Source organism: Patagioenas fasciata, chromosome 36 (assembly GCF_037038585.1).
Source record: "Patagioenas fasciata isolate bPatFas1 chromosome 36, bPatFas1.hap1, whole genome shotgun sequence".
In the NCBI taxonomy this organism is placed as follows: Eukaryota; Metazoa; Chordata; class Aves; order Columbiformes; family Columbidae; genus Patagioenas; species Patagioenas fasciata.
The window spans coordinates 1,795,315-1,822,669 of NC_092555.1; the positions used below are offsets into that span (position 1 = coordinate 1,795,315).

The 27,355-nt window shown below is 59.7% G+C and overlaps 1 long non-coding RNA gene across 5 annotated transcripts in view; it reads right to left on the minus strand.

Moving 5' to 3' along the window:
* The window catches only part of LOC139826191 (uncharacterized), a 279,108-nt gene that overhangs the window by 243,474 nt on the left and 8,279 nt on the right, over positions 1-27,355 (minus strand). For 2 of the 5 annotated variants that reach the window (XR_011736193.1, XR_011736188.1), the window contains one exon: positions 3,501-3,957. The exons of 1 other annotated variant lie outside the window; for it this stretch is intronic. This is a non-coding gene — a long non-coding RNA (uncharacterized lncRNA). Of the gene's footprint in view, positions 1-2,476; positions 2,534-3,047; positions 3,227-3,500; positions 3,958-27,355 lie in introns of those variants that run through there. 2 more of the 5 variants (XR_011736190.1, XR_011736189.1) reach the window with 2 other exon arrangements.

Here is a 27,355-nt window from a genome sequence, read left to right on the forward strand (position 1 = left end):
GCACCCCAAATCCTGTACCCCAAAGCCCTGCACTCTCAAATCATACATGCCCAGAACGTGCACCCTAAACTGTGCACCCCAAAATCCTAAACCCCTTAACCCTGCACCCCCAAAACCTGTACCCCAGATCCTTCCCCCCCATAACTGGCACCCTGAAATCCCTCACCCCAAATCCCTGCACCCTCAAATCCTCCAGCCCACAAGTCCTGCACCCCCAGGTCCTGAACACCTGAACCCTGCAGACCCAAATGCTGCACCCAGAACTCTTGGTGCCCAAATCCCTGCACCCAAAAGTCTGTCTCCCGAACCTTCACACCAAAGCCCTGCACCCCAATATCCAAAAGCATCCTCTTGTGACTGGCCCAGATGCTCCGTGCATCCTTGGCATAGAGCACCATCATCATCCAACCACCATCATCATCCAACCACCATCATCATCATCCAACCACCACCATCATCATCCAACCACCACCATCATCATCCAACCACCATCATCATCCAACCACCATCATCATCCAACCATCATCATCATCATCCAACCAACCAATCCTGAACCCAACCAATGACCCCATCACCCAATCAGTGACTCCACAACCCAACCAATGACCCCATCATTCAACCAATGACCCCATCACCCAATCAGTGACCCCATGACCCAACCAATGACCCCATCACCCAACCAGTGACTCCATGACCCAACCAATGACCCCAGGGACCACAGTGCTACCATCTGCCATGGGCTGATCCAGACCACGCTGGAGCAAGGTGAAGCTCCAGAACACTTGCAATACATTGATGACATCATCGTATGGGGCGACACAGCGAAAGAAGTCTTCAAAAAAGGTGAGAGAATAATTCCTATTCTTTTGGATGCTGGTTTTGCCATAAAACGAAGCAAGGTCAAGGGACATGCACGGGAGATCCAGTTTTTAGGAATAAAATGGCAAGATGGCCGTCGTCAGATCCCAATGGAGGTGATCAACAAAACTACAGCAATGTCTCCACCTACTAATAAAAAGGAGACACAGACTTTCTTGGGCGTTGTAGGTTTTTGGAGAATGCACATTCCTGACTACAGCCACATTGTGAGCCTCTCTATCGAGTGACTCGTAAAAAAGAACCAATTTGAGTGGGGCCCTGAACAACGCCAAGCCTTTGAACAAATGAAGCGTGAGATAACTCATGCGGTGGCCCTGGGACCAGTCCGAACTGGACCAGATGTTAAAAATGTGCTCTACACCGCAGCCGGAGATAATGGACTTACCTGGAGCCTCTGGCACAAAGCACCAGGAGAAACCCGAGGTCGACCCTTAGGTTTTTGGAGTCGAGGATACAAAGGATCTGAGGCCAACTGTACTGCAACTGAAAAGGAGATACTGGCAGCATATGAAGGAGTTCGAGCTGCTTCAGAAGTGATGGGCACTGAAGCACAGCTCCTCCTGGTACCTCGACTGCCGGTGCTGAGCTGGGTGTGCAAAGGGACGGTTCCCTCTCCACATCATGGCACCGATGTTACGTGGAGTAAATGGATTGCACTGATCACGCAACGAGCTCGGATTGGGAGTCCCAACCGTCCAGGGATATTAGAAGTGATTACACACTGGCCAGAAAGCAAAGACTTTGGGATGTCTGCAGATGAGGAGGAAGTAAAACGTGCTGAAGAAGCACCACCATATAATCCGCTTTCAGAGACTGATAAGCAGTGTGCACTGTTCACAGGTGGATCCTGTCGTCTGTAGGAAAACATCGAAGGTGAAAGCTGCTGTGTGGAGTCCCACACGACAAGTTACAGAAGCCACTGAAGGACAAGGTGAATCCAGTCAGTTTGCAGCAGTGAAAGCCATCCAGCTGGCTTTGGACATTGCCGAACGAGAGAAGTGGCCAATGCTTTGTCTCTATACTGACTCATGGATGGGAGCAAATGCCTTGTGGGGGTGGCTACGGCAATGGAAGAAAAGCAACTGGCAGCGCAGAGGTGAAACCATTGGGAACCACGCTGTGGGAAGACATTGCTGCTCGGCTGGAGAGCCTGCCTGGGGAAGTTGGTCATGTAGATGCTCATGTGCCTAAAAGTCGAGCCACCGAGGAACATCGAAACAACCAACAAGCGGATCAAGCTGCTAAGATTAAAGTAGCTGAGGTGGACTTGGGCTGGCAACATAAAGGTGAACTTTTCCTAGCTCGGTGGGCCCATGGTGCTTCAGGGCATCAAGGTAGAGATGCAACATGAAAATGGGCTCGTGATCGAGGGGTGCATTTAACTATGGACACTGTTTCACAGGTTATTCATGAATGTGAAACTTGCGCCGAAATCAAACAAGCAAAACAGTTAAAACCTGTATGGTATGGGGGGCGATGGTTAAAGTATAAGTATGGAGAAGCTTGGCAGATTGATTATATTACACTTCCACAAACACGTCAAGGTAAGCGTTATGTACTTACAATGGTGGAAGCAACCACTGGATGGTTGGAAACATCTGCCGTACCTCCTGCTACAGCCCGAAATACCATCTTGGGCCTTGAGAAGCAAGTCCTTTGGTGGCCGGGTACGCCAGAAAGAATTGAATCAGACTATGGTACTCATTTCAAAACCAGTATTATAGACAATTGGGCCAAAGAACATGGTATTGAGTGGGTGTATCATATTCCATATCATGCACCAGCCTCTGGGAAAATTGAAAGGTACAATGGTTTGTTAAAAACTACACTAAAGGCACTGGGTGGTGGAGCCTTTAAAAACTGGGATTCACATTTAGCAAAAGCCACTTGGTTGGTCAACACCAGGGGATCAACCAATCGAGCCGGGCCTGCCCAATCAGAAATTCTATGGACTGTGGAAGGAGATAAAGTCCCTGTAGTACACATGGAAAATATGTTAGGAAAGGCAGTCTGGGTTCCTCCTGCCTCGGGCACAGGCAAACCTATTCGTGGGATTGTTTTTGCCCAGGGACCTGGCAGCACCTGGTGGGTGATGCTTAAGGATGGAGAAGTTCGGTGTGCACCTCAAGGGGATTTGATTTTAGGTGAAAATGTGCAATGCTGAACTGTACGATGTGAATTGCCGCACTAACAATGTTTAATAAGTGTCTTTCAGATCAAGACAATGGTGATGAAACCAGCGCTGGCTTCTTCGAGTGGCGCCCGACACCTTCTTGGAAGTTGGTGTCCTTAACCCACCAACAGGGGTCATGAGATGCACTTGGACCATTTTCCCTGCCCTGGGAGACTGTGGTGACAAAATGAACTTAATGAACTTTTCAAAGGATGGTCCACTGATTAATTACTCCTGTGTATATATGTACATATGTATATATATATATATATATATAGTAGTAGTGATTAATTAGATTGTATTGATAGATTGTATTGATAAGGTTTAAGTATTCAGTGAATGTCATATGATAAGGAGTGGAATGTCCTGGTTTTGTTAAAAACAAGTTTCTCTTTTAGTGAATTTGCCTGTCAGCTCAAGCTTCATATCAGCTGCATTTTCCTGGAGAACCCAACACATGTTTTGGCAAACCCAGCAATGGAATGAAAACTTATTGACAAGCACAGATGGACATCTCGCGAGAGGGGCAACGAGAAACTGGTGATCGAGAGACTGACCAACGGTGAATAACATTCCATTCACGTGAATACTTCATATAAAAGTGGGAGATCACGAGGATCTCGCCCCTTTTCCCTTTCTCCCTTTTTTCCTCATGGCCGACATCAGGAGAGGACCTTGCTGGTCGTCCCTGCGAACGGAGGCCAGTGAGAGACTGAATCCAGCTCCGGTTGGCTGCAGAGTCTGATCCAGGACTTTGGGTGCTGGCTCTGCAGTTGCTCAGACTTACAAGATGGGTTTTGTATATTTGTATTATTTTCTCTGTTCTTATCAGTAGCATCAGTAAAACATCTTGAACTTTTCCAACTCTCTTCCCTCTGTGCTTCTTCCCCTCCCGATCGCCTGTGCTGAGTGGGAAGGGGGAGAGGGAGGGGCAAAAGGGGGAATTGGGGGGGGGAAAGGAGGTTGACAACACATCTGCCAGGGTTTGATTGTCACCCCGCAATCCTAACCCTCGACAGGGACAAAGGGGGTCCTGGGATGTCACAATGGGCCCTGGGGACAAAGGGCGGTCGCCAGGATATCACAATGGGCTCTGGTGACAATGGGGTCCCCAGGATGTCACAATGGGCCCTGGGGACAAGTTGGGGTCCCCTGAATTTCACAATGGGCCCTGGGGACAAAGAGGGCTCCCCAGCATATCACAATGGGCCCTGGGGACAATGGAGGGTCCTGGGACGTCACAATGGGCCCTGGGGACAAGGGGGGGTCCCCAGGATGTGACAATGGGCCCTGGGGACAAAGAGCGTCCCCAGCATGTCACAATGGGCCCTGGGGACAAACGGGGTCCCCACGGTATCAGAATGGGCCCTGGGGACAAAGGGGGGTCCCCTGAATGTCACAATGGGCCCTGGGGACAATGGGGGGTCCTGGGATGTCTCAATGAGCCCTGCGGACAAGGGTGGTACCCACGGTGTCACAATGGGCCCTGGGAACAACGGGGGGTCCCCATAGTGTCACAATGGGTCCTGGGGACAATGGGGGGTCCTGGGACATCACAATGGGCCCTGGGGACAAGGGGGGGTCCCCAGGATGTCACAATGGGCCCTGGGGAAAAAGAGTGGTCCCCTGAATGTCACAATGGGCCCTGGGGACAAGGGGGTGCAGAGGATGTCACAATGGGCCCTGGGGACAATGGGGGGTCCTGGGATGTCACAATGGGCCCTGGGGACAATGGGAGTCCCCAGGGTGTCACAATGGGCCTTGGGAACAAGGGGGTCCCCCAGATATCACAATGGGCCCTGGGGACAATGTAAGGTCCTGGGCTGTCACAATGGACACTGAGGACAAGGGGGGTCCCCAGGATGTCACAATGAAGTCTTCGGACAAAGGGGGTCCCCAGGATGTCACAATGGGCCCTGGGGACAAAGCGGGGGTCCTGGAATCTCACAATGGGCCCCAGTGACAAAGGGGGTCCCTATGGTGCCACAATGGGCCCTGGGGACAAAGGGGGTCCCCAGGATGTCACAATGGGCTCTGGGGACAAGGAGGGTCCCCAGGATGTCACAATGGGCCCTGGGGACAAAGGGGGTCCCCACGGTATCAGAATGGGCCCTGGGGACAAGGGGGGTCCCCTGAATGTCACAATGGGCCCTGGGGACAATGGGGGGTCCTGGGATGTCACAATGAGCCCTGCAGACAAGTGTGGTACCCACAGTGTCACAATGGGCCCTGGGCACAAGGGGGGGTCCCCATAGTGTCACAATGGACCCTGGGGACAAGGGGGTGCCGAGGATGTCACAATGGGCCCTGGGGACAATGGGGGGTCCTGGGACCGCACAATGGGCCCTGAGGACAATGGTGGGTCCCCTGAATGTCAAAATGGGCCCTGGGGACAAAGGGGGGTCCGCAGGATGTCACAATGGGCACTGGGGACAAAGGGGGGGTCCCCAGGATGTCACAATGGGCCCCGGGGACAATGTGGGGTCCTGGGATTTCACAATGGGCCCCAGTGACAAAGGGGGTCCGCTGAATGTCACAATGGGTCCTGGGGACAAGGGGGGGTCCCCAGGATGTCACAATGGGCCCTGGGGACAAAGAGGGGTCCCCTGAATGTCACAATGGGCCCTGGGGACAGGGGGGTGCAGTGGATGTCACAATGGGCCCTGGGGACAATGGGGGGCATCCAGGATGTCAGAATGAGTCATGAGGACAAGGGGGGGTCCCCATGGTGTCACAATGGGTCCCCAGTGACAAGGAGGAGTCCCCATGGTGTCACAATAGGCCCTGGGGACAAAGTGGGGTCCAAGAATGTCACAATGGGCCCTGGGGACAAAAGGGGTTGCCATAGTGCCACAATGGGCCCTGGGGTCAAAGGGGGTCCCCATGGTGCTACAATGGGCCCTGGGGACAAAGGGGGGTCCTGGGATGTCACAATGAGCCCTGGGGACAAAGGGGGTGTCCCCGTGGTGCCACAACGGGCCCTGGGAGGAAGGGGATGGCCAGGATGTCACAATGGGTCCTTGGGAAAATGGGGGGTGCCCAGGATGTCACAATGGACCCTGAGGACAAGCGGGGGTCTCCATGGTGTCACAATGGGCCCCAGTGACAAAGGGGGTCCCCTGAATGTCACAATAGCTCGTGGGGACAATAGGGGGTCCTGGGACGTCACAATGGGCCCTGGGGACAAGGAGGGATCCCCAGGATGTCACAATGGGCCCTGGGGACAATGGGGGGTCCTGGGACGTCACAATGGGCCCTGGGGACAAGGGGGGGTCCCCAGGATGTCACAATGGGCCCTGGGGACAAAGAGGGGTCCCCTGAATGTCACAATGGGCCCTGGGGACAAGGGGGTGCAGAGGATGTCACGATGGGCCCTGGAGACAATGGGGGGTCCTGGGACATCACAATGGGCCCTGGGGACAAGGAGGGATCCCCAGGATGTCACAATGGGCCCTGGGGACAATGGGGGGTCCTGGGACGTCACAATGGGCCCTGGGGACAAGGGGGGGTCCCCAGGATGTCACAATGGGCCCTGGGGACAAGGGCGTGCCGAGGATGTCACAATGGGCCCTGGGGACAATGGGGGGTCCTGGGATGTCACAATGGGCCCTGGGGACAAGGTGGGGTCCCCAGGATGTCACAATGGGCCCTGGGGACAAAGGGGGTCCCCACGGTGTCAGAATGGGCCCTGGGGACAAGGGGGGTCCCCACGGTGTCACAATGGGCCCTGGGGACAATGGGGGGTCCTGGGATGTCACAATGAGCCCTGGGGACAAGGGTGGTACCCACGGTGTCACAATGGGCCCTGGGCACAAGGGGGGGTCCCCATAGTGTCACAATGGACCCTGGGGACAAGGGGGTACGGAGGATGTCACAATGGGCACTGGGGATAAAGGGGGGGTCCCCATGGTGTCACAATGGGCCCAAGTGACAAGGAGGGTCCCCACGGTGCCACGATGGCTCCTGGGGACAAGGGCGTCCCCCAGATGTCACAATGGGCCCTGGGGACAATGGGAGGCCCCAAGGTGTTCAGAACGAGCCCTGGGGACAAAGTGGAATCCTGGAATGTCACAATGGCCCCCAGTGACAAAGGGGTTCCCCATGGTGCCACAATGGGCCCTGGGGACAAAAGGGGTCCCCAGGATTTCACAATAGCACTGGGGACAAAGGGGGGTCATGGGATGTCACAATGGGCCCTGGGGACAAGGAGGGATTCCCAGGATGTCACAATGGGCCCTGGGGACAAGGGGGTGTCCCCAGGATGTCACAATGGGCCCTGCGGACAAGGGTGGTACCCACGGTGTCACAATGGTCACTGGGACAAGGGGGGGTCCCTATAGTGTCACAATGGGTCCTGGGGACAAGTGGGGTCCCCTGAAAGTCACAATGGGCCCTGGGGACAATGTGGGGTCCTGGGATGTCACAATGGGCCCCAGTGACAAACGGGGGCCCCTGAATGTCACAATGGGCCCTGGGGACAATGGGGGGTCCTGGGACGTCACAATGGGCCCTGGGGACAAGGAGGGATACCCAGGATGTCACAATGGGCCCTGGGGACAATGGCGGGTCCTGGGACGTCACAATGGGCCCTGGGGACAAGGGGGGGTCCCCAGGACGTCACAATGGGCCCTGGGGACAAAGAGGGGTCCCCTGAATGTCACAATGGGCCCTGGGCACAAGGGGGTGCCGAGGATGTCACAATGCGCCCTGGGGACAATGGGGTGTCCTGGGATGTCACAATGGGCCCTGAGGACAATGGTGGGTCCCCTGAATGTCACAATGGGCCCTGGGGACAAAGGGGGGTCTGCAGGATGTCACAATGGGCCCTGGGGACAAAGGGGTTGCCCAGGATGTCACAATGGGCCCTGGGGACAATGGGAGTCCCCAAGGTGTCAGAACGAGCCCTGGGGACAAAGTGGAATCCTGGAATGTCACAATGGCCCCCAGTGACAAAGGGGTTCCCCATGGTGCCACAATGGGCCCTGGGGACAAAAGGGGTCGCCAGGATTTCACAATAGCACTGGGGACAAAGGGGGGTCATGGGATGTCACAATGGGCTCTGGGGACAAAGGGGGTCCCCACGGTATCAGTATGGGCCCTGGGGACAAAGGGGGGTCCTGGGACGTCACAATGGGCCCTGGGGACAAGGGGGGGTCCCCTGGATGTCACAATGGGCCCTGGGGACAAGGAGGGTCCCCAGCATGTCACAATGGGCCCTGGGGACAAAGGGGGTCCCCACGGTATCAGTATGGGCCCTGGGGACAAAGGGGGGTCCTGGGACGTCACAATGGGCCCTGGGGACAAGGGGGGGTCCTGGGACGTCACAATGGGCCCTGGGGACAAGGGGGTGCAGTGGATGTCACAATGGGCCCTGGGGACAATGGGGGGTGTCCAGGATGTGAGAATGAGTCCTGAGGACAAGGCGGGGTCCCCATGGTGTCACAATGGGTCCCCAGTGACAAGGAGGGGTCCCCATGGTGTCACAATAGGCCCTGGGGACAAAGTGGGGTCCAAGAATGTCACAATGGGCCCTGGGGACAAAAGGGGTTGCCATGGTGCCACAATGGGCCCTGGGGTCAAAGGGGGTCCCCATGGTGCTACAATGGGCCCTGGGGACAAAGGGGGGTCCTGGCATGTCACAATGGGCCCTGGGGACAAAGGCGGTGTCCCCATGGTGCCACAACGGGCCCTAGGAGCAAGGGGGTGCCCAGGATGTCACAATGGACCCTGAGGACAAGCGGGGGTCCCCATGGTGTCACAATGGGCCCCAGTGACAAAGGGGGTCCCCTGAATGTCACAATAGGTCCTGGGGACAATGGGGGGTCCTGGGACGTCACAATGGGCCCTGGGGACAAGGAGGGATCCCCAGGATGTCAGAATGGGCCCTGGGGACAAAGAGGGGTCCCCTGAATGTCACAATGGGCCCTGGGGACAAGGGGGTGCAGAGGATGTCACAATGGGCCCTGGGGACAATGGGGGGTCCTGGGACATCACAATGGGCCCTGGGGACAAGGAGGGATCCCCAGGATGTCACAATGGGCCCTGGGGACAATGGGGGGTCCTGGGACGTCACAATGGGCCCTGGGAAGAAGGGGGGGTCCCCAGGATGTCACAATGGGCCCTGGGGACAAGGGGGTGCCGAGGATGTCACAATGGGCTCTGGGGACAATGGGGGGTCCTGGGATGTCACAATGGGCCCTGGGGACAAGGGGGTCCCCCAGATATCACAATGGGCCCTGGGGACAATGTAAGGTCCTGGGCTGTCACAATGGACCCTGAGGACAAGGGGGGTCCCCAGGATGTCACAATGGGCCCTGGGGACAAAGGGGGTCCCCACGGTATCAGAATGGGCCCTGGGGACAAGGGGGGTCCCCTGAATGTCACAATGGGCCCTGGGGACAAGGGTGGTACCCACGGTGTCACAATGGTCACTGGGACAAGGGGGGGTCCCTATAGTGTCACAATGGGTCCTGGGGACAAGTGGGGTCCCCTGAAAGTCACAATGGGCCCTGGGGACAATGTGGGGTCCTGGGATGTCACAATGGGCCCCAGTGACAAACGGGGGCCCCTGAATGTCACAATGGGCCCTGGGGACAAGGGGGGGTCCTGGGACGTCACAATGGGCCCTGGGGACAAGGAGGGATACCCAGGATGTCACAATGGGCCCTGGGGACAATGGCGGGTCCTGGGACGTCATAATGGGCCCTGGGGACAAGGGGGGGTCCCCAGGACGTCACAATGGGCCCTGGGGACAAAGAGGGGTCCCCTGAATGTCACAATGGGCCCTGGGCACAAGGGGGTGCCGAGGATGTCACAATGGGCCCTGGGGACAATGGGGGGTCCTGGGATGTCACAATGGGCCCTGAGGACAATGGTGGGTCCCCTGAATGTCACAATGGGCCCTGGGGACAAAGGGGGGTCCGCAGGATGTCACAATGGGCACTGGCGACAAAGGGGGGCGTCCCCATGGTGTCACAATGGGCCCAAGTGACAAGGAGGGTCCCCACGGTGCCACGATGGGTCCTGGGGACAAGGGCGTCCCCCAGATGTCACAATGGGCCCTGAGGACAATGGGGTTGCCCAGGATGTCACAATGGGCCCTGGGGACAATGGGAGTCCCCAAGGTGTCAGAACGAGCCCTGGGGACAAAGTGGAATCCTGGAATGTCACAATGGCCCCCAGTGACAAAGGGGTTCCCCATGGTGTCACAATGGGCCGTGGGGACAAAAGGGGTCGCCAGGATTTCACAATAGCACTGGGGACAAAGGGGGGTCATGGGATGTCACAATGGGCTCCAGTGACAAAGAGGGTCCTCATGGTGCCACAATGGGCCCTGGGGACAAAGGGGGTCCCCTGGATGTCACAATGGGCCCTGGGGACAAGGAGGGTCCCCAGCATGTCACAATGGGCCCTGGGGACAAAGGGGGTCCCCACGGTATCAGTATGGGCCCTGGGGACAAAGGGGGGTCCTGGGACGTCACAATGGGCCCTGGGGACAAGGGGGGGTCCTGGGACGTCACAATGGGCCCTGGGGACAAGGGGGTGCAGAGGATGTCACAATGGGCCCTGGGGACAATGTCGGGTCCTGGGACGTCACAATGGGCCCTGGGGACAAGGGGGGGTCCCCAGGATGTCACAATGGGCCCTGGGGACAAAGAGGGGTCCCCTGAATGTCACAATGGGCCCTGGGGACAAGGGGGTGCAGTGGATGTTACAATGGGCCCTGGGGACAATGGGGGGTGTCCAGGATGTGAGAATGAGTCCTGAGGACAAGGGGGGGTCCCCATGGTGTCACAATGGGTCCCCAGTGACAAGGAGGGGTCCCCATGGTGTCACAATAGGCCCTGGGGACAAAGTGGGGTCCAAGAATGTCACAATGGGCCCTGGGGACAAAAGGGGTTGCCATGGTGCCACAATGGGCCCTGGGGTCAAAGGGGGTCCCCATGGTGCTACAATGGGCCCTGGGGACAAAGGGGGGTCCTGGCATGTCACAATGGGCCCTGGGGACAAAGGGGGTGTCCCCATGGTGCCACAACGGGCCCTGGGAGCAATGGGGTGCCCAGGATGTCACAATGGACCCTGAGGACAAGCGGGGGTCTCCATGGTGTCACAATGGGCCCCAGTGACAAAGGGGGTCCCCTGAATGTCACAATAGGTCCTGGGGACAATGGGGGGTCCTGGGACGTCACAATGGGCCCTGGGAACAAGGAGCGATCCCCAGGATGTCAGAATGGGCCCTGGGGACAAAGAGGGGTCCCCTGAATGTCACAATGGGCCCTGGGGACAAGGGGGTGCAGAGGATGTCACAATGGGCCCTGGGGACAATGGGGGGTCCTGGGACATCACAATGGGCCCTGGGGACAAGGAGGGATCCCCAGGATGTCACAATGGGCCCTGGGGACAATGGGGGGTCCTGGGACGTCACAATGGGCCCTGGGAAGAAGGGGGGGTCCCCAGGATGTCACAATGGGCCCTGGGGACAAGGGGGTGCCGAGGATGTCACAATGGGCTCTGAGGACAATGGGGGGTCCCCAGGATGTCACAATGGGCCTTGGGAACAAGGGGGTCCCCCAGATATCACAATGGGCCCTGGGGACAATGTAAGGTCCTGGGCTGTCACAATGGACCCTGAGGACAAGGGGGGTCCCTAGGATGTCACAATGAAGTCTTGGGACAAAGGGGGTCCCCAGGATGTCACAATGGGCCCTGGGGACAAAGGGGGTCCCCACGGTATCAGAATGGGCCCTGGAGACAAGGGGGGTCCCCTGAATGTCACAATGGGCCCTGGGGACAATGGGGGGTCCTGGGATGTCACAATGAGCCCTGCAGACAAGGGTGGTACCCACAGTGTCACAATGGGCCCTGGGCACAAGGGGGGGTCCCCATAGTGTCACAATGGACCCTGGGGACAAGGGGGTGCCGAGGATGTCACAATGGGCCCTGAGGACAATGGTGGGTCCCCTGAATGTCAAAATGGGCCCTGGGGACAAAGGGGGGTCCGCAGGATGTCACAATGGGCACTGGGGACAAAGGGGGGGTCCCCAGGATGTCACAATGGGCCCTGGGGACAATGTGGGGTCCTGGGATTTCACAATGGGCCAGAGTGACAAAGGGGGTCCCCTGAATGTCACAATGGGTCCTGGGGACAATGGGGGGTCCTGGGACGTCACAATGGGCCCTGGGGACAAGGGGGGGTCCCCAGGATGTCACAATGGGCCCTGGGGACAAAGAGGGGTCCCCTGAATGTCACAATGGGCCCTGGGGACAAGGGCGTCCCCCAGATGTCACAATGGGCCCTGGGGACAATGGGGTTGCCCAGGATGTCACAATGGGCCCTGGGGACAATGGGAGTCCCCAAGGTGTCAGAACGAGCCCTGGGGACAAAGTGGAATCCTGGAATGTCACAATGGCCCCCAGTGACAAAGGGGTTCCCCATGGTGTCAGAATGGGCCGTGGGGACAAAAGGGGTCCCCAGGATTTCACAATAGCACTGGGGACAAAGGGGGGCCATGGGATGTCACAATGGGCTCCAGTGACAAAGAGGGTCCTCATGGTGCCACAATGGGCCCTGGGGACAAAGGGGGTCCCCTGGATGTCACAATGGGCCCTGGGGACAAGGAGGGTCCCCAGCATGTCACAATGGGCCCTGGGGACAAAGGGGGTCCCCACGCTATCAGTATGGGCCCTGGGGACAAAGGGGGGTCCTGGGACGTCACAATGGGCCCTGGGGACAAGGGGGGGTCCTGGGACGTCACAATGGGCCCTGGGGACAAGGAGGGATCCACAGGATGTCACAATGGGCCCTGGGGACAATGGGGGGTCCTGGGACGTCACAATGGGCCCTGGGGACAAGGGGGGGTCCCCAGGATGTCACAATGTGCCCTGGGGACAAAGAGGGGTCCCCTGAATGTCACAATGGGCCCTGGCGACAAGGGGGTGCAGTGGATGTCACAATGGGCCCTGGGGACAATGGGGGGCGTCCAGGATGTGAGAATGAGTCCTGAGGACAAGGCGGGGTCCCCATGGTATCACAATGGGTCCCCAGTGACAAGGAGGGGTCCCCATGGTGTCACAATAGGCCCTGGGGACAAAGTGGGGTCCAAGAATGTCACAATGGGCCCTGGGGACAAAAGCGGTTGCCATGGTGCCACAATGGGCCCTGGGGTCAAAGGGGGTCCCCATGGTGCTACAATGGGCCCTGGGGACAAAGGGGGGTCCTGGGATGTCACAATGGGCCCTGGGGACAAAGGGGGTGTCCCCATGGTGCCACAACGGGCCCTGGAAGCAAGGGGGTGGCCAGGATGTCACAATGGGTCCTGGGGAAAATGGGGGGTGCCCAGGATGTCACAATGGACCCTGAGGACAAGCGGGGGTCTCCATGGTGTCACAATACGCCCCAGTGACAAAGGGGGTCCCCTGAATGTGACAATAGGTCCTGGGGACAATGGGGGGTCTTGGGATGTCACAATGGGCCCTGGGGACAAGGAGGGATCCCCAGGATGTCACAATGGGCCCTGGGGACAATGGGGGTTCCTGGGACGTCACAATGGGCCCTGGGGACAAGGGGGGGTCCCCAGGATGTCACAATGGGCCCTGGGGACAAAGAGGGGTCCCCTGAATGTCACAATGAGCCCTGGGGACAAGGGGGTGCAGAGGATGTCACAATGGGCCCTGGGGACATTGGGGGGTCCTGGGACGTCACAATGGGCCCTGGGGACAACGGGGGGTCCCCAGGATGTCACAATGGGCCCTGGGGACAAAGAGGGGTCCCCTGAATGTCACAATGGGCCCTGGGGACAAGGGGGTGCAGAGGATGTCACAATGGGCCCTGGGGACAATGGGGGGTCCTGGGATGTCACAATGGGCCCTGGGGATAAAGGGGGGGTCCCCATGGTGTCACAATGGGCCTAAGTGACAAGGAGGCTCCCCACGGTGCCACGATGGCTCCTGGGGACAAGGGCGTCTCCCAGATGTCACAATGGGCCCTGGGGACAATGGGAGGCCCCAAGGTGTCAGAACGAGCCCTGGGGACAAAGTGGAATCCTGGGATGTCACAATGGCCCCCAGTGACAAAGGGGTTCCCCATGGTGCCACAATGGGCCCTGGGGACAAAAGGGGTCCCCAGGATTTCACAATAGCACTGGGGACAAAGGGGGGTCATGGGATGTCACAATGGGCTCCAGTGACAAAGAGGGTCCTCATGGTGCCACAATGGGCCCTGGCGACAAAGGGGGTCCCCAGGATGTCACAATGGGCCCTGGGGACAAAGTGGGGTCCCCTGAATGTCACAATGGGCCGTGGGGACAATGGGGGGTCCTGGGACGTCACAATGGGCCTTGGGGACAAGGGGGTGCAGAGGATGTCACAATGGGCCCTGGGGACAATGGGGGGTCCTGGGACCTCACAATGGGCCCTGAGGACAATGGTGGGTCCCCTGAATGTCACAATGGGCCCTGGGGACAATGGGGGGTCCTGGGATGTCACAATGAGCCCTGCAGACAAGGGTGGTACCCACGGTTTTACAATGGGCCCTGGGCATAAGGGGGGGTCCCCATAGTGTCACAATGGGTCCTGGGGACAAGTGGGGTCCCCAGGATGTCACAATGGGCCCTGGGGACAATGGGGGGTCCTGGGATGTCACAATGGGCCTTGGGGACAAGGGGGTGCCGCGGATGTCACAATGGGCCCTGGGGACAATGGGGGGTCCTGGGACCTCACAATGGGCCCTGAGGACAATGGTGGGTCCCCTGAATGTCAAAATGGGCCCTGGGGACAAAGGGGGGTCCGCAGGATGTCACAATGGGCACTGGGGACAAAGGGGGGGTCCCCAGGATGTCACAATGGGCCCTGGGGACAATGTGGGGTCCTGGGATTTCACAATGGGCCCCAGTGACAAAGGGGGTCCCCTGAATGTCACAATGGGTCCTGGGGACAAGGGAGATTCCCATGGTGTCACCATAAGCCCTGGGGACAAAGTGGGGTCCTGGGATGTCACAATGGGCCCTGGGGACAATGGGGGTCCTGGGACGTCACAATGGGCCCTGGGGACAATGGGGGTCCCCACGGTGCCACGATGGGTCCTGGGGACAAGGGCGTCCCCCTAGATGTCACAATGGGCCCTGGGGACAATGGGGTTGCCCAGGATGTCACAATGGACCCTGGGGACAAAGGGGGGTGCGCAGGATGTCACAATGGGCACTGGGGACAAAGGGGGGGTCCCCATGGTGTCACAATGGGTTCCCAGTGACAAGGAGGGTTCCCCATGGTGTCACAATAGGCCCTGGGGACAAAGTGGGGTCCTAGAATGTCACAATGAGCCCTGGGGACAAAGGGGGGTCCTGGGATGTCACAATGAGCCCTGCGGACAAGGGTGGTACCCACAGTGTCACAATGGGCTCTGGGCACAAAGGGGGGTTCCCATAGTGTCACAATGGGTCCTGGGGACAAGTGGGGTCCCCAGGATGTCACAATGGGCCCTGGGGACAATGTGGGGTCCTGGGATGTCACAATGGGCCCCAGTGACAAAGGGGGTCCCCTGAATGTCACAATGGGTCCTGGGGACAATGGGGGGTACTGGGACGTCACAATGGGCCCTGGGGACAAGGAGGGATCCCCAGGATGTCACAATGGGTACTGGAGACAAAGGGGGGGTCCCCATGGTGTCACAATGGGCCCAAGTGACAAGGAGGGTCCCCACGGTGCCACGATGGCTCCTGGGGACAAGGGCGTTCCCCAGATGTCACAATGGGCCCTGGGGACAATGGGGTTGCCCAGGATGTCACAATGGGCCCTGGGGACAATGGGAGTCCCCAAGGTGTCAGAACGAGCCCTGGGGACAAAGTGGAATCCTGGGATGTCACAATGGCCCCCAGTGACAAAGGGGTTCCCCATGGTGTCACAATGGGCCCTGGGGACAAAAGGGGTCCCCAGGATTTCACAATAGCACTGGGGATAAAGGGGGGTCATGGGATGTCACAATGGGCCCTGGGGACAAGGGAGATCCCCATGGTGTCACAATAAGCCCTGGGGACAAAGTGGGGTCCTGGGATGTCACAATGGGCCCCAGTGACAAAGGGGTTCCCCATGGTGCCACAATGGGACGTGGGGACAAATGGGGTCCCCAGGATGTCACAATGAACCCTGGGGACAAACGGTGATCCTGGGACATTTCAATGGGCCCTGGGGACAAAGGGGGGACCCCAGGATGTCACAATGGGCCCTGGGGACAAAGAGACTCCCCAGGATGTCACAATGGGACCTGGGGACAAGGGGGTCTCCAGGAAATCACAATGGGCTCTGGGGACAATGGAGGTTCCCCAGGATGTTCACAATAGGCCCTGAGGACAAGGGGTGGTCCCCATGCTGTCACAATGGGTCTCCAGTGACAAGGGGGTCCCCAAGGTGTCACAATGGGGGGTCCTGGGACGTAACAATAGGTCCTGGGGACAAGGGGGTTCCCCACAGTGTCACAATGGGCCCTGGGGACAAAGGGGGTCCACACGGTGTTACAATGGTCCCGGGGGACAAAGGGGGATGCCCAGGATGTCACAATGGGCCCTGAGGACAAGGGGGGGTCCCCATGGTGTCACAATGTGTCCCCAGTGACAAGGAGGGTCCCCATGGTGTCATGATGGGTCCCAGTGACAAGGGGGTCTCCAGGATGTCACAATGGGCTCTGGGGACAATGCGGGGTCCTGGGACGTCACAATGGGCCCCAGTGACATGGGGATCCCCAGGATGTCACAATGGGCCCTGGGGACAAAGGGGGGTCCTGGGATGTCACAATGGGCCCCAGTGACAAAGGGGGTCCCCTGAATGTCACAATGGGCCCTGGAGACAATGGGGGGTCCTGGGACGTCACAATGGGCCCTGGGGAAAAGGAGGGATCCCCAGGATATCACAATGGGCCCCGGGGAAAAAGGGGGGTCCTGGGATGTCACAATGGGCCCCAGTGACAAAGGGGGTCCCCTGAATGTCACAATGGGCCCTGGGGACAATGGGGGGTCCTGGGACGTCACAATGGGCCCTGGGGACAAGGAGGGATCCCCAGGATGTCACAATGGGACCTGGGGACAAAGGGGGGTCCTGGGATGTCACAATGGGCCCCAGTGACAAAGGGGGTCCCCTGAATGTCACAATGGGCCCTGGGGACAATGGGGGGTCCTGGGACGTCACAATGTGCCCTGGGGACAAGGAGGGATCCCCAGGATGTCACAATGGGCCCTGGGGACAAGAGGGGGTCCCCAGGATGTCACAATGGGCCCTGGGGACAAAGAGGGGTCCCCTGAATGTCACAATGGGCCCTGGGGACAAGGGGGTGCCGAGGATGTCACAATGGGCCCTGGGGACAATGGGGGTCCTGGGACGTCACAATGGGCCCTGGGGACACAGAGGGGCCCTAGGACGTCACAATCAGTCCTGGGGACAAGGTGGGGTCCCCTGAGAGTCACAATGAGCCCTGGGAAGAGAGGGGGCTCCCAAGGACATCACAATGGGCCCTGGGAACAATGGGGGGTCCTGGGACGTCACAATTGGCCCTGGGGACAAGGGGGGGTACCCATAGTGTCACAATGGGTCCTGGGGAAAATGGGGTCCCCAGGATGTCACAATGGGCCCTGGGGACAATGTGGGGTCCTGGGATGTCACAATGGGCCCCAGTGACAAAGGGGGTCCCCTGAATGTTACAATAGGTCCTGAGGACAGTGGGGGGTCCTGGGACGTCACAATGGGCCCTGGGGACAAGGAGGGATCCCCAGGATGTCACAATGGGCCCTGGGGACAATGGGGGTCCTGGGACGTCACAATGGGCCCCGTTGACAAGGGGGCATCCCCAGGATGTCAAAATGCGCCCTGGGGCCCAGGGGGGTCCTGCGATGTCACAATGGGCCCTGGGGACAAAGGGAGTCCCCTGGATGTCACAATGGACTCTGGGGACAAAGGGGATCCCCACGGTATCAGAATGGGCCCTGGGGACAAAGGGGGGTCCTGGGATGTCACAATGAGCCCTGCGGACAAGGGTGGTACCCACGGTGTCACAATGGGCCCTGGGCACAAGTGGGGGACCCCATAGTGTCACAATGGGTCCTGGGGACAAGTGGCGTCCCCAGGATGTGACAATGTGTCCTGGGGACAATGTGGGGTCCTGGGATGCCACAATGGGCCCCAGTGACAAAGGGGCCCCCTGAATGTCAAAATGGGTCCTAGGGACAATGGGGGGTCCTGGGACGTCACAACGGGCCCTGGGGACAAGGAGGGATCCCCAGGATGTCACAATGGGCCCTGGGGACAATGGGGGGTCCTGGGACGTCACAATGGGCCCCAGTGACAAGGGGGGGTCCCCTGAATGTCACAATGGGTCCTGGGGACAAAGAGGGGTCCCCTGAATGTCACAATGGGCCCTGGGGACAAGGCGGTGCAGTGGATGTCACAATGGGCCCTGGGGACAATGGGGGGTCCTGGAATGTCACAATGGGCACTGGGGACAATGGGGGTCCCCAGGATGTCACAATGGGCCCTGGGGACAATGGGGTTGCCCAGGATGTCACAATGGGCCCTGGGGACAATGGGAGTCCCCAAGGTGTCAGAACGAGCCCTGGGGACAAAGTGGAATCCTGGAATGTCACAATGGCCCCCAGTGACAAAGGGGTTCCCCATGGTGCCACAATGGGCCCTGGGGACAAAAGGGGTCCCCAGGATTTCACAATAGCACTGGGGACAAAGGGGGGTCATGGGATGTCACAATGGGCCCTGGGGACAAGGGAGATCCCCATGGTGTCACAATAAGCCCTGGGGACAAAGTGTGGTCCTGGGATGTCAAAATGGGCTCTGGGGACAAGGAGGATCCCCAGGATGTCACAATGGCCCCCAGTGACAAAGAGGGTCCTCATGGTGCCACAATGGGCCCTGGGGACAAAGGGGGTCCCCAGGATGTCACAATGGGCCCTGGGGACAAAGGGGGGTCCTGGGACGTCACAATGGGCCCTGGGGACAAGGGGGGGTCCCCAGGATGTCACAATGGGCCCTGGGGACAAAGAGGGGTCCCCTGAATGTCACAATGGGCCCTGGGGACGAGGGGGTGCAGTGGATGTCACAATGGGCCCTGGGGACAATGGGGGGTGTCCAGGATGTGAGAATGAGTCCTGAGGACAAGGGGGGGTCCCCATGGTGTCACAATGGGTCCCCAGTGACAAGGAGGGGTCCCCATGGTGTCACAATAGGCCCTGGGGACAAAGTGGGGTCCAAGAATGTCACAATGGGCCCTGGGGACAAAAGGGGTTGCCATGGTGCCACAATGGGCCCTGGGGTCAAAGGGGACCCCATGGTGCTACAATGGCCCTGGGTACAAAGGGGGGTCCTGGGATGTCACAATGGGCCCTGGGGACAAACGGGGTGTCCCCAGGGTGCCACAACGGGCCCTGGGAGCAAGGGGGTGGCCCCAGGATGTCACAATGGGTCCTGGGGACAATGTAAGGTCCTGGGCTGTCACAATGGACCCTGAGGACAAGGGGGGTCCCCAGGATGTCACAATGAAGTCTTGGGACAAAGGGGTCCCCAGGATGTCACAATGAGGCCTGGGGACCAGGGGGGGTCCTGGGATGTCACAATGGGCCCCAGTGACAAAGGGGGTCCCCTGGATGTCACAATGGGCTCTGGGGACAAGGAGGGTCCCCAGGATGTCACAATGGGCCCTGGGGACTAGGGGGGGTCCTGGGATGTCACAATGGGCCCTAGTGACAAAGGGGGTCCCTATGGTGCCACAATGGGCCCTGGGGACAAAGGGGGTCCCCTGGATGTCACAATGGGCTCTGGGGACAAGGAGGGTCCCCAGGATGTCACAATGGGCCCTGGGGACAAAGAGCGTCCCCAGCATGTCACAATGGGCCCTGGGGACAAAGGGGGTCCCCAGGATGTCACAATGGGCCCTGGGGACTAAGAGGGGTCCCCTGAATGTCACAATGGGCCCTGGGGACAAGGGGGTGCAGAGGATGTCACAATGGGCCCTGGGGACAATGAAGGGTCCCCTGAATGTCAAAATGGGCCCCAGTGACAAGGAGGGATTCCCAGGATGTCACAATGGGCCCTGGAGATAAGGGGGCGTCCCCAGGATGTCACAAGGGCCCTAGGGACAATGTGGGGTCCTGGGATGTCACAATGGGCCCCAGTGACAAACGGGGGCCCCTGAATGTCACAATGGGCCCTGGGGACAATGGGGGTCCTGGGACGTCCCAATGGGCCCTGGGGACAAGCAGGGATCCCCAGGATGTCACAATGGGCCCTGGGGAAAAAGAGGGGTCCCCTGAATGTCACAATGGGCCCTGGGGACAAGGGGGTGCTGAGGATGTCACAATGGGCCCTGGGGACAATGGGGGGTCTTGGGATGTCACAATGGGCCCTGGGGACAAAGGGGCCCCCTGAATGTCACAATGGGTCCTGGGGACAATGGTGGGTCCTGGGACGTCACAATGGGCCCTGGGGACAAGGAGGGATCCCCAGGATGTCACAATGGGCCCTGGGGACAATGGGGGGTCCTGGGACGTCACAATGGGCCCCAGTGACAAGGGGGGGTCCCCAGGATGTCACAGTGTGCCCTGGGTACAAAGAGGCGTCCCCGGAATGTCACAATGGGCCCTGGGGACAAGGGGGTGCCCTGAATGTCACAATGGGGCCTGGGGAAAATGGGGGGTCCTAAGACGTCACAATGGGCCCTGGGGACAATGGGAGTCCCCAAGGTGTCAGAACGAGCCCTGGGGACAAAGTGGAATCCTGGAATGTCACAATGGCCCCCAGTGACAAAGGGGTTCCCCATGGTGTCACAATGGGCCCTGGGGACAAAAGGGGTCCCCAGGATTTCGCAATAGCACTGGGGACAAAGGGGGGTCATGGGATGTCACAATGGGCCTTGGGGACACAGAGGGACCCTAGGACGTCACAATCAGCCCTGGGGACAAGGGGGGGTCCCCTGAAAGTCACAATGAGCCCTGGGAACAGAGGGGGCTCCCCAGGACATCACAATGGGCCCTAGGAACAATGGGGGGTCCTGGGACGTCACAATGGGCCCTGGGAACAAGGGGGGTTCCCCATAGTGTCACAATGGGTCCTGGGGAAAATGGGGTCCCCAGGATGTCACAATGGGCCCTGGGGACAATGTGGGGTCCTGGGATGTCACAATGGGCCCCAGTGACAAAGGGGTTCCCTGAATGTTACAATGAATCCTAAGGACAATGGGGGTCCTGGGACGTCACAATGGGCCCTGGGGACAAGGAGGGATCCCCAGGATGTCACAATGGGCCCTGGAGACAATGGGGGGTCCTGGGACGTCACAATGGGTCCCGGTGACAAGGGGGCATCCCCAGGATGTCAAAATGCGCCCTGGGGCCCAGGGGGGTCCTGCGATGTCACAATGGGCCCTGGGGACAAAGGGGGTCCCCTGGATGTCACAATGGGCTCTGGGGACAAAGGGGATCCCCACGGTATCAGAATGGGCCCTGGGGACAAAGGGGGGTCCTGGGATGTCACAATGAGCCCTGCGGACAAGGGTGGTACCCACGGTGTCACAATGGGCCCTGGGAACAAGGGGGGGTCCCCATAGTGTCACAATGGGTCCTGGGGACAAGTGGGGTCCCCAGGATGTGACAATGTGTCCTGGGGACAATGTGGGGTCCTGGGATGTCACAATGGGCCCCAGTGACAAAGGGGCCACCTGAATGTCACAATGGGTCCTGGGGACAATGGGGGGTCCTGGGACGTCACAATGGGCCCTGGGGACAAGAAGGGATCCCCAGGATGTCACAATGGGCCCTGGCGATAATGGGGGGTCCTGGGACGTCACAATGGGCCCCAGTGACAAGGGGGGGTCCCCAGGATGTCACAGTGTGCCCTGGGTACAAAGAGGCGTCCCCGGAATGTCACAATGGGCCCTGGGGACAAGGGGGTGCCCTGAATGTCACAATGGGCCCTGGGGACAATGGGGGGTCCTGGGATGTCACAATGGGCCCCAGTGACAAGTGGGGGTCCCCAGGATGTCACAATGGGCCCTGGGGACAAAGAGGGGTGCCCTGAATGTCACAATGGGCCCTGGGGACAAGGGGGTGCAGTGGATGTCACAATGGGCCTTGGGGACAATGGGGGGTCCTGGAATGTCACAATGGGCCCTGGGGACAATGGGGGTCCCCAAGGTGTCAGAACGAGCCCTGGGGACAAAGTGGAATCCTGGAATGTCACAATGGCCCCCAGTGACAAAGGGGTTCCCCATGGTGTCATAATGGGCCCTGGGGACATAAGGGGTCCCCAGGATTTCACAATAGCACTGGGGACAAAGGGGGGTCATGGGATGTCACAATGGGCCCTGGGGACAAGGGAGATCCCCATGGTGTCACAATAAGCCCTGGGGACAAAGTGGGGTCCTGGGATGTCACAATGGGCCCTGGGGACAAAGGGGGGTCCTGGGATGTCACAATGGGGCCCAGTGACAAAGAGGGTCCTCATGGTGCCACAATGGGCCCTGGGGACAAAGGGGGTCCCCTGGATGTCACAATGGGCTCTGGGGACAAGGAGGGTCCCCAGGATGTCACAATGGGCCCTGGGGACAAAGAGCGTCCCCAGCATGTCACAATGGGCCCTGGGGACAAAGAGGGGTCCCCTGAATGTCACAATGGGCCCTGGGGACAATGGGGTGCAGTGGATGTCACAATGGGCCCTGGGGACAATGGGGGGTGTCCAGGATGTGAGAATGAGTCCTGAGGACAAGGGGGGGTCCCCATGGTGTCACAATAGGTCCTGGGGACAAAGTGGGGTCCAAGAATGTCACAATGGGCCCTGGGGACAAAAGGGGTTGCCATGGTGCCACAATGGGCCCTGGGGTCAAAGGGGGTCCCCATGGTGCTACAATGGGCCCTGGGGACAAAGGGGGGTCCTGGGATGTCACAATGGGCCCTGGGGACAAGCGGGGGTCTCCATGGTGTCACAATGGGCCCCAGTGACAAAGGGGGTCCCCTGAATGTCACAATAGGTCCTGGGGACAATGGGGATCCTGGGACGTCACTATGGGTCCTGGGGACAAGGAGGGATCCCCAGGATGTCACAATGGGCCCTAGGGACAAAGAGGGGTCCCCTGAATGTCACAATGGGCCCTGGGGACAAGGAGGGATCCCTAGGATGTCACAATGGCCCCTGGGGACAATGGGGGGTCCTGGGACGTCACAATGGGCCCTGGGGACAAGGGGGGGTCCCCAGGATGTCACAATGGGCCCGGGGGACAAAGGGGTGCCGAGGATGTCACAATGGGCCCTGGGGACAATGGGGGGTCCTGGGATGTCACAATGGGCCCTGGGGACAAGGGGGTCCCCCAGATATCACAATGGGCCCTGGGGACAATGTAAGGTCCTGGGCTGTCACAATGGACCCTGAGGACAAGGGGGGTCCCCAGGATGTCACAATGGGGCCTGGGGACCAGGGGGTGTCCTGGGATGTCACAATGGGCCCCAGTGACAAAGAGGGTCCTCATGGTGCCACAATGGGCCCTGGGGACAAAGGGGGTCCCCTGGATGTCAGAGTGGGCTCTGGGGACAAGGAGGGTCCCCAGGATGTCACAATGGGCCCTGGGGACAAAGAGCGTCCCCAGCATGTCACAATGTGTCCTGGGGACAATGTGGGGTCCTGGGATGTCACAATGGGCCCCAGTGACAAAGGGGCCCCCTGAATATCACAATGGGTCCTGGGGACAATGGGGGGTCCTGGGACGTCACAATGGGCCCCAGTGAGAAGGGGGGTCCCCAGGATGTCACAATGGGCCCTGGGGACAATGGGGGGTCCTGGGACGTCACAATGGGCCCCAGTGAGAAGGGGGGTCCCCAGGATGTCACAATGGGCCCTGGGGACAATGGGGGGTCCTGGGACGTCACAATGGGCCCCAGTGAGAAGGGGGGTCCCCAGGATGTCACAATGGGCTCTGGGGACAAAGAGAGGTCCCCTGAATGTCACAATGCGCCCTGGGGACAAGGGGGTGCAGTGGATGTCACAATGGGCCCTGGGGACAATGGGGGGTCCTGGAATGTCACAATGGGCCTTGGGGACAATGGGGGTCCCCAGGATGTCACAATGGGCCCTGGGGACAATGGGGTTGCCCAGGATGTCACAATGGGCCCTGGGGACAATGGGAGTCCCCAAGGTGTCAGAACGAGCCCTGGGGACAAAGTGAAATCCTGGGATGTCACAATGGCCCCCAGTGACAAAGGGGTTCCCCACGGTGTCACAATGGGCCCTGGGGACAAAACGGGTCCCCAGGATTTCACAATAGCACTGGGGACAAAGGGGGGTCATGGGATGTCACAATGGGCCCTGGGGACAAGGGAGATCCCCATGGCGTCACAATAAGCCCTGGGGACAAAGTGGGGTCCTGGGATGTCACAATGGGCTCTGGGGACAAGGAGGGTCCCCAGGGTGTCACAATGGGCCCTGGGGACAAAGGGGGGTCCTGGGATGTCACAATGGGCCCCAGTGACAAAGAGGGTCCTCATGGTGCCACAATGGGCCCTGGGGACAAAGGGGGTCCCCTGGATGTCACAATGGGCTCTGGGGACAAGGAGGGTCCCCAGGATGTCACAATGGGCCCTGGGGACAATGGGGGGTCCCCACGGTATCAGAATGGGCCCTGGGGACAAAGGGGGTCCCCTGAATGTCACAATGGGCCCTGGGGACAGTGGGGGGTCCTGGGACGTCTCAATGAGCCCTGGGGACAAGGGTGGGTCCCCAGGATGTAACAATGGGCCTTGGGAACAAGGGGGTCCCCCAGATATCACAATGGGCCCTGGGGACAATGTAAGGTCCTGGGCTGTTCACAATGGACCCTGAGGACAAGGGGGGTCCCCAGGATGTCACAATGGGCCCTGGGGACAAAGGGGGTCCCCAGGATGTCACAATGGGCCCTGTGGACAAAGAGCGTCCCCAGCATGTCACAATGGGCCCTGGGGACAATGGGGGGTCCCCACGGTATCAGAATGGGCCCTGGGGACAAAGGGGGTCCCCTGAATGTCACAATGGGCCCTGGGGACAGTGGGGGGTCCTGGGATGTCACAATGGGCCCTGGGGACAAAGAGGGGTCCCCTGAATGTCACAATGGGCCCTGGGGACAGGGGGGTGCAGTGGATGTCACAATGGGCCCTGGGGACAACGGGGGGTCCTGGGACGTCACAATGGGCCCTGAGGACAATGGTGGGTCCCCTGAATGTCACAATGGGCCCTGGTGACAACGGGGGGTCCGCAGGATGTCACAATGGGCCCTGGGGACAAGGGGGGGTCCCCTGAATGTCACAATGGGCCCTGGGAACAAAAGGGGTTGCCATGGTGCCACAAGGGGCCCTGGGGTCAAAGGCGGTCCCCATGGTGCTACAATGGGCCCTGGGAGCAAGGGGGTGGCCAGGATGTCACAATGGGTCCTGGGGACAATGGGGGGTGCCCAGGATGTCACAATGGACCCTGAGGACATGGGGGGGTCCCCATGGTGTCACAATGGGTCCCCAGTGACACGGGGGGGTCCCCATGGTGCCACAATGAGCCCTGGGGACAAAGGGAGGTCCCTACAATGTCACAATGGGCCCTGGGGACTAATGAGGTCCCCACGGTGTCACAATGCGTCCTGGAGAAAAAGGGGGGTCCCCAGGATGTTACAATCTGCTCTTGGCACAATGGGGTTCCTGGGATGTCACAATGGGCCCTGGGGACAATGGGGGTCCCCACGGTGCCACGATGGGTCCTGGGGACAAGGGCGTCCCCCTAGATGTCACAATGGGCCCTGGGGACAATGGGGTTGCCCAGGATGTCACAATGGACCCTGGGGACAAAGGGGGGTGGGCAGGATGTCACAATGGGCACTGGGGACAAAGGGGGGGTCCCCATGGTGTCACAATGGGTCCCCAGTGACAAGGAGGGTTCCCCATGGTGTCACAATAGGCCCTGGGGACAAAGTGGGGTCCTGGGATGTCACAATGAGCCCTGGGGACAAAGGGGGGTCCTGGGATGTCACAATGGGCCCTGGGGACAAGAGGGGATTCCTAGGATGTCACAATGGGCCCTGGGGACTAATGTGGTCCCCACGGTGTCACAATATGTCCTGGAGACAAAGAGGGGTCCCCAGGATGTCACAATGGGCCCTTGGGACAATGGGGTTCCTGGGATGTCACAATGGGTCCCCAGTGACAAAGGGGGTCCCCAGGATGTCTCAATGGGCCCTGAGAACAATGGGAGGTCCCCATGGTGTCACAAAGGGTCCCCAGTGACAAGGGAGGTCCCCACGGTGCCACGATGGGTCCTGGGGACAAGGAGGTCCCCAGGATGCCACAATGGGCCCCAGTGAAGAGGGGGGGTCCCCAGGACATCACAATGGGCCCTGGGGACAAAGAGGCTCCCCAGGATGTCACAATGGGACCTGGGGACAAGGGGGTCCCCAGGACTCACAGTGGGCTCTGGGGACAATGGAGGTTCCCAGGATGTTCACAATAGGCCCTGAGGACAAGGGGTGGTCCCCATGCTGTCACAATGGGTCCCCAGTGACAAGGGGGGTCCCCAAGTGTCACAATGGGCCCTGGGGACAAAGGGGGTCCCGGGACGGAATAATAGGCCCTGGGGACAAAGGGGGGGTCCCACAGTGTCACAATGGGCCCTGGGGACAAAGGGGGTCCCCACGGTGTTACAATGGTCCAGGGGGACAAAGGGGGATGCCCAGGATATCACAATGGGCCCTGAGGACAAGGGGGTTCCCCAGGGTGTCGGAATGGGTCCCCAGTGACAAGGAGCGTCCCCATGGTGTCACGATGGGTCCTGGGGACAAGGGGGTCCCCAGGATGTAACAAAGGACCCTGGGGACAATGGGGGGTCCTGGGACGTCACAATGGGCCCTGGAGACAAAGGGGGTCCCCAGGATGTCACAATGGGCCCTGGGGACAATGTGGGGTCCTGGGACGTCACAATGGGCCCCAGTGACAAAGGGGGTCCCCAGGATGTCACATTGGGCCCTGGGGACAATCTGGGGTCCCCCATAGTGTCACAATGGGCCCTGGGGACAAGGAGGGATCCCCAGGATGTCACAATGGGCCCTGGGGACAATGGGGGGTCCTGGGACGTCACAATGGGCCGTGGGGACAAGAGGGGGTCCCCAGGATGTCACAATAGGCCCTGGGGACAAAGAGGGGTCCCCTGAATGTCACAATGGGCCCTGGGGACAAGGGGGGGTCCCCAGGATGTCACAATGGGCCCTGGGGACAAAGAGGGGTCTCTAAAGTGTCACAATGGGCCCTGGGGACACAGAGG